At 47.8% G+C, this 7,742-nt stretch overlaps 2 pseudogenes; one reads left to right on the top strand and one right to left on the bottom strand.

Annotated features, from left to right (window-relative positions):
• The first annotated feature begins 294 nt into the window (after positions 1-294).
• On the top strand, positions 295-4,873 carry LOC136514401 (F-box protein At5g03100-like; annotated as a pseudogene).
• Positions 4,874-5,928: 1,055 nt separating this feature from the next.
• On the bottom strand, positions 5,929-7,701 carry LOC136510709 (probable inactive receptor kinase At1g27190; annotated as a pseudogene).
• Positions 7,702-7,742: the final 41 nt, after the last annotated feature.

The raw sequence follows: 7,742 nt of genomic DNA, 5'->3' as shown, positions 1-7,742 counted from the left end.
TCATCCCCGCTCGCGCCGGCGCCGCCCTTGTCACGGCCGCGTCTTACCACCACGGCAGGCTTAGGCTGCGGCGCTCTGTAAGCCCCATTCGCCGACCACCCATCTTTTGCTCGTTTCCCATACCCTAGACTGGTTTGCTTTCGGCACTCGTGAACCCTTCTTCATTTCAATCTAACGATGAGAATTGAGAACATGCTTCTGACTCAGCAAAATGCTTCGCTATTTTTCGAAAACTTGCGTCATCTTCGATCTAGCAGTGCGACTCATCAAGTAATCGATCTAGCAGGGCACGCCATGGAGCTTGAGGATGCCTTCAGGAAGCGCGCCCTCGCAAGTGGTGTCGTCGGCGGATCCTCGGCTGGCGGCCCGGACCAGTTGAGCTCTCTCCCGGACTACCTCCTCCATACCATCATGTCATTCTTAAAAGCCCGACAGGCGGTCTAGACATGTGTGTTGTCCACACGGTGGAGGCACCTCTGGCGCTCGGTGCCGTGCCTCAACATCGACTTTGATGAGTTCAACAACAAGGCACCCCTTCTGACAGCAACCTCGTCTGTCTCTCCAGTGGCGACGACAGTTCTAGCTCCGACAGTGATACCTCTGATTCTGACAGTGACAGATGGCAACCGCATCCTAAGTACTGTTAGAATAATAGGCAATTTCCATGTCATTTTAATTCCATAAATTAACAGCATGATGATGACATATAAAGAATTATTAATCATTGAAATAATGATATTGATTATATCCATGGTAAAACTACATGCTGGATCATATATCATTTGAAACTCATGAAGATCATGAATCACAATAAAGATAAACACCTGGAATGGTATATATTTCATATCTGTAACAAGCATAAAGCTACATACGAAACAACAGGACTGTAAGCAGGAAACACATATGTAAAGCATATATCTAGCAGAAATAGATATAAGATATCTTATGATATGACATGACTGAACATATGAAACAAATTGAAGAACTACTGAAACATGTAGAACGTAAAACAGAGAGAAGATGAAACGATCATACCCTCCCATCCGCAATTTCGAAGTTCCAGCTTCCCTTGACATGCTGTAGGAGAAGAAGATGTTCCTTCCAGTTCGTTGATGACGGCTCGCGGCTCTTCGGGCAGTCGCGTAGACGCTCCCCAAAAACCTAATTGCCGATCCCCTGTGCAAGGTCCCGAACGATAAGGGCTTCGGAGGCACCTGCCCTCTCGCTCCTCCGTGCGCGCAGAGTTACGAGATGAGGAAAGCCAAGCAACTGAACTGATCTCCGGAATACTTGTGTTCTCTATTTTAACTAGAGTTGGAAGACTCGCCGGGAAAACAAAGAGGCTATAGAAGCATGCGCCGGGAAGACCGAGAGACTCAGGGAGATCAAGAGTCAGGTCGAGTTAGTGGGTGCTAAAAATTAACACACCACGCCCGCCCGCCTGCCTGCCTACCTCGCCACGCCACGCCCCGCCCCGCCCCGGCCCGAGCCCGAGCCCGGCCCGGCCGGCGGTGGTGGCGGCGCGCGCGCGCGTGTGGCACGCCTTTGTCCATTTCTCAACCTCTCAAATTAAACGGATTAATTCCAATCATTTAAGTTGAGTCAACGTCATTTTAACTTCTAATTCGGTACAAATAATAATACCCACAATTACAAGCCATAGAGTTATTGATTTATTGAATATATAAATGGGCCTAGCCCATAATAAATCCAACATTCCCCACCAAACTCTAGGGTTTGTAACTGTATAATTCTAGAATCACAATTCTTTGATATACCAGTGTTTCGATATAGACTGTTAAGTTGAACATCCACCTAGAACAAGAGTTTCACTCAGTCACAACTGAACAATGGACTATGCCTTGAATTGACAGTTTTGTGTGAGGTGAGATTCCCTCAAATCCTTTGCTGGTACTAACTTGTCAGGTAAGACACATGGAAAGAGCTCAAGTTCCTTAGCTAGTGCCTGAATCTCATGAGCCTGTTCCACTACAGATCGGTTCTCAACCATCTTGTAGTCATACAGCTGCTCCATGAGGTACAGCTCGCTACCAGCATCGGTAACTCCAAATTTTCCCACAAGTGCATCCCACAGCTCTTTCCCTGTAGGAAGGATGATATAGCTTTTCTGGAATTTTGAATCAAGTGTGCTAATCACTGCACCTCGAAAGAGGTTGTCATCAGCCTTAAACTTAGCCTCATCCTCAGGAGGCAAGTTAGCAGGTTTGCCATCAGAGATATGATAACATGACATTGCAGTGAGCCACAATTCCATCTTAGCTTTCCAAACCAAGAAGTTTTTACCATCAAAAGGATCAAGCTTTAACACAGCAGCAAAACCTCTTATAGAAAAATGCCTAAAATTAGGTTTTTGGATTGTTAGAATAATAGGCAATTTCCATGTTATTTTAATTCCATAAATTAGCAGCATGATGATGACATATAAAGAATTATTAATCATTGAAATAATGATATTGATTATATCCATGGTAAAACTACATGCTGGATCATATATCATTTGAAACTCATGAAGATCATGAATCACAATAAAGATAAACACCTGGAATGGTATATATTTCATATCTGTAACAAGCATAAAGCTACATACGAAACAACAGGACTGTAAGCAGGAAACACATATGTAAAGCATATATCTAGCAGGAACAGACATAAGATATCTTATAATATGACATGACTGAACATATGAAACAAATTGAAGAACTACTGAAACATGTAGAACGTAAAACAGAGAGAAGATAAAACGATCATACCCTCCCATCCGCGATTCCGAAGTTCCAGCCTCCCATCCGCAGTTCGTTGACGATGGCTCGCGGCTCTTCGTGCACTCGCGTAGACGCTCCCCAAAAACCTAATTACCGATCCCCCGTGCAAGGTCCCGAACGACAAGGGCTTCGGAAGCACCTGCCCTCTCGCTCCTCCGTGCGCGTAGAGTTACGAGATGAGGAAAGCCAAGCAACTGAACTGATCTGCGGAATGCGTGTGTTCTCTATTTTAACTGGAGTTGGAAGACTCGCCGGAAAAACGAAGAGGCTACAGAAGCATGTGCCGGAAAGACCGAGAGACTCAGGGAGATCAAGAGTCAGGTCGAGTTAGTGGGTGCTAAAAATTAACACGCCACGCCCGAGATGAGGAAAGCCAAGCAACTGAACTGATCTCCGGAATACGTGTGTTCTCTATTTTAAGTGGAGTTGGAAGACTCGCCGGGAAGACCGAGAGACTCAGGGAGATCAAGAGTCGGGTCGAGTTAGTGGGTGCTAAAAATTAACACGCCACGCACGCCCGCCTGCCGCGGCCCGAGCTCGGCCCGGCCGGCGGCGGCGCGCGCGCACGCGTGTGGCACGCCTTTTTCCATTTCTCAACCTCTCAAATTAAACGGATTAATTCCAATCATTTAAGTTAAGTCAACGTCCTTTTAACTTTCAATCCAGTACAAATAATAATACCCACAATTACAAGCCATAGAGTTATTGATTTATTGAATATATAAATGGGCCTGGCCATAATAAATCCAACAAGTACTTCACCAAGTACAAGGACTGGAGGATTTTGAGGATTTTGCCGTGACCCTGACGAGCCGCTGTAACATTGCACAATTGGATTCATTCCGGCTGCATATTGACCGAATCAGAGCACCGGTGTTTAGCAATAGACTGGCAGCAGGATGGCTCCGTTGTGCCATGAAATACTGCACCCCGGATCGTGCCAGTAAGCTGGGACTGAGCTCTGGTTCTTGGTTCCTCAAAAGGCTGCATCTCTGCCATGTACTTCTTGATGACCATTTTGTGAAGCGTGTTAGTTCAGTGTGCCGCTCTTTGGAGGATTTGGAGCTGGACCATTGCGATTGTGAAATTCAGTCAATCACCTCCGACTCGCTGAAGACCCTGGTTCTGAAAAATTGTGGATGGCGCAGTCTTTCTGAGATTATATCGCCCACACTGAAGACATTGGTTATTGATGGTGAGTCAAATACTGATGCCTGTGTGCTTGTTATCTTGGCCCCTGCTCTTGCATATCTGCATCTGGCTGTGGATGTTTATAAATTTCGTGGTGGTGTTTCATTAAACGAGGTGCCATCCATTGCCAAGGCTTTTATTCATCTACGGCATCACAAATATAATTATGACAGAAGTAAACTTGAGGGCGATCAATTCAAGCTTCTTTGTAGCATATCTAACTCGACAAATTTTAAATTGTCGGGTGCCGGGACAAGGGTATGCCTTTGTTGTCTCTTGCAATGTTCCATTTTATTCACTCCAATAATGTTATGGTACTATCTAATGTACTACAGGTGCTTGGTACGGAACCCAGATTCCAAGAATTCAAGAACCTGAGCTTATTGCTGGACAGATGTGATCTCAGTGATGACTTCAAGACATTGGTATTCTTTCTTCGGGGTTCTCCTATGCTTGAGAAGCTCACTTTGCGGCGCTGCGAGGTATATTGTTGTTTGGTTTTTCACTTAATTAACGAACACAGTGCATTGTCTTACATCTTTTATTTTGGCTACAGTTCCCAGAATGTTCTAGCAAAAAGAAACGAATGCCCATACGCAACAGTATCTCATCTTCTGAGCTTCGTGGACTTGATTTGCTGTGTGAGAACCTCAAGGTTGAAATCATATAATGATGGCCATGGACCCCACCTTATCAGGCTTCTGCAGCGCGTTTCAGTGAATCTGTCGAAGAACAACATTAAACTCACCAAACTTAATTAGTGTTTTTGTTATCCCAGGCCTTCTATGTGGCTTCTCACCTAATGGTTCATGTGGAATTTATGTGCACATTATAGGCTTAATTCAGATGCACTAAATCTCAAGCCTATACTTTTGACTAATTTCTAAGTGAAGCAGGCCTTTGCTCTATTGACTATATATGCTATTAATTTGTACTCTCTTTCCTTTCTTAAGGATATGATTGCCTCTGTAAAATATCTGCTTTAAGCCCTATGTGCTGTATCAGTGTCCGCTGCACGCCGTCCACTTACATGGACAAAGCTAGACTAAGTTCTTACATATTGGGAAACTGTCTCCTATTATAAAATATCGCAAGCTTGAAAAAAATGGGTTTGGAAATAGTTTTCTTCTGTTTTTCTCCTTCCTGGACCTTCTGGGGACTAGGCAGAGGTACATAATTTCGAAAACTATACACCATCTTGAATTCATCAGCGTTTTTGCCATCACTGTGCAGTTATCTTGTGTATGGGTCCCCTACATGTATGTGCAAAATATCTTGAGCCCCTCTGCTTGAACATGCATGTCCTTCACATGTGGAATTTACGTGCATATTATGGGTTCCCTTTAGATGCCCTAAATCGCAAGCCTATACTTTTGACCAATTTCTAAGTGATGCAGGTCTTTGATCTATTGACTGTATATGCTATTGACTTTTACTCTTTTTTTCCTTCCTTGTGTGCTTTTAGCACTATGTACTCTTTTTTCCTTGACTATAAATGTTCGCTTCTGTGTTTTCCTAATGAAACCGTCTCCAATTATAAAACATGGCAATCTTGAAAAATGGCACCGGAAATCGCATGTTTTCTTCTGTTCTTTTCTCCCTGGGGCTCTTTGGAACTAGGCAGAGAGCTACATACTTTCCAAAACTATACACCAACTCAAATTGAGAATCAGCATTTCTCATCCCTTGGTCGGCTTACCTCGTATTCGGCTTGTTTAGCTTCTTTTTTCAGCTGGAACAGTGTTTTTCTCTTACAACAATTCAGCCAGAAAAGTGTTTTTCAGCCAGTTTTAACCAAGTTTCAGACCAGCGAACGGGGCCTGCTGATATCTCCTGTATGGGCAAAGTGCCAAAATATCTTGAACCCCTCCCGCTTTGACATGCATACCCTCAGCCTCAGAAGAGCTGGAAACTTTGTGCTGACTAAAGGCAGAACTGAAACCGTCTAGCTGGCTCACCCTCTTGCTTCTGCAATCACATCCTGTGCAATTTGAGTGTTCTCTGTTCCAATGTCATTTGGTTTTCTCGTGCAAACAAACCTTAACTTGTGTAACGATAAGGATTTCAGTCGGTGAAACAAAATTTCAGTCCCCAGGAACGCAAATGCGGGTGATGTAAACGATAACGATTTCAGTCGGTGAAACAAAATTTCAATCCCCAGGAACGCAAATGCAGGGTAATGTAAGGATTTCAGTCGGTGAAACAAAACTTGACTATATAGATTTGAAAAAAGCAACCAAAGAAACCTGTCGATTAATAAGCACGCTGTGCACCAAGCACCGGTGACACTGATCCACTGATAGTTTCAGGCGAATTAGGCCCTCTTCTACATCCTTTTTTAGGCTTTTACATGTATACCATTAAAAAAGTTTGTAATTACACATAATCCATTAAAAAAATTGACCACACACGAGTGTCATCGTTCTAAACTTCTTTGCTCTTCAAGTCATTCCGTCGGTGTTCCGTTCGTTTTTCACCGTTACATGTGGGTCCGGTCAGTATAAAGGTCCAAAATACCCCTCTCATCCCTATCCTCTCTCTCTCAAACTCTCTCTCTTCTCGCGCGCACGGCGGCAGAAGAAGGAAGCGGCCGCGCTGGCAGGGCGGCATGGCGCGCTCGCGCGCGCGTGCCCGCGATGGCTGCGGCGGAGCTCGCCCGCGCGCACCCGCGGCGGCCGGGGCGGAGCTCCCCCGCGCCCGCGCCCGCTTCAGCGGCGCTTCCCCTGGCTTCTTCATCACCGACAAAAGAGCCCCACTCTCCATATGCTTATACACCAGCAGCATCTCATCCTCGACAACACAGAAGCCCAGCAGTGGCACGATGTTGGGATGCCACAGCTGCCCAATCCGACCCATCTCTGCCCTGAACGCCTTCTCCAAGAGTGGGCACGAGTGCAGGCGCTTGACCGTCAGCGCAGACCCGTCCCATAGCACGGCTCGGTAAGCCATCCTCGCCCGCGAGCTCCCGGCGACCACGATGTGGCCGGTGCTGAAGTCCTGCGTGGCAGCCATCAGGTCAGCCAGCTTGACCTTGACGATGGGCTTCTGGAACAACGAGACCGGGGCCAGGCGGTTGTGCGCCGCCCGCAGCCTCTCGGTCCACAAGCTCCCGTCTTCCTCGCCGCCGGACTCGCTGGCGCCGCGCTTGTGGCGGCGGCGCCCTCCCTTGCCCTTTCCGGTGCACCGCCAGAAGAAGTAGGCGAGGAGCAACGACGTGGCGGCTCCGAAGACTCCCGCGGCAATGACGATGCCAAGGCCGGTGCTCCCCAACTCGTGGCCGCAGCGTGAGGACACGGGGCGGCCGCAGAGTCCCGAGTTCCCTGAGAACGAGTCCTTGGAGAAGTTGTCGCCAAGCTGGGGCGGGATTTGGCCGTCGAGCTTGTTCCCCGAGAGGTCGAGCGTCTTGAGGCGGTCGAGCCACGCGAGGGAGGCGGGGATCTGGCCGGAGAGCTAGTTCCCGGAGAGCCTAAGCGTGTTGAGGAAGTGGCAGTTGGCGAGCTCGGCGGGGATCGGGCCGGTGAGTTGGTTGGAGGAGAGGTCGAGGATGACGAGGAAGGGGAGCCAGTCGCAAAGCGCTGGTAGGATCGTGACGAGGAAGGGGAGCCATGGCGGACGGAACTCACGGGGCGGGGCGCGCAAGGCTAGGGTGGCGCTGGAGGTCTCGCGGCCGACGGCCATGGCGGGCAGGGGCGCACGCGGCCATGTCGGTCCGACCACCTCCGACTACTGGGGGCGCCCGGGGCAGGAGCAGCGCGCCATGCCGCCGCG

The sequence above is a fragment of the Miscanthus floridulus genome, chromosome 16 (genome assembly GCF_019320115.1).
Source record: "Miscanthus floridulus cultivar M001 chromosome 16, ASM1932011v1, whole genome shotgun sequence".
Classification (NCBI taxonomy): domain Eukaryota; kingdom Viridiplantae; phylum Streptophyta; class Magnoliopsida; order Poales; family Poaceae; genus Miscanthus; species Miscanthus floridulus.
This window is presented reverse-complemented; position numbering and strand designations above follow the sequence as displayed.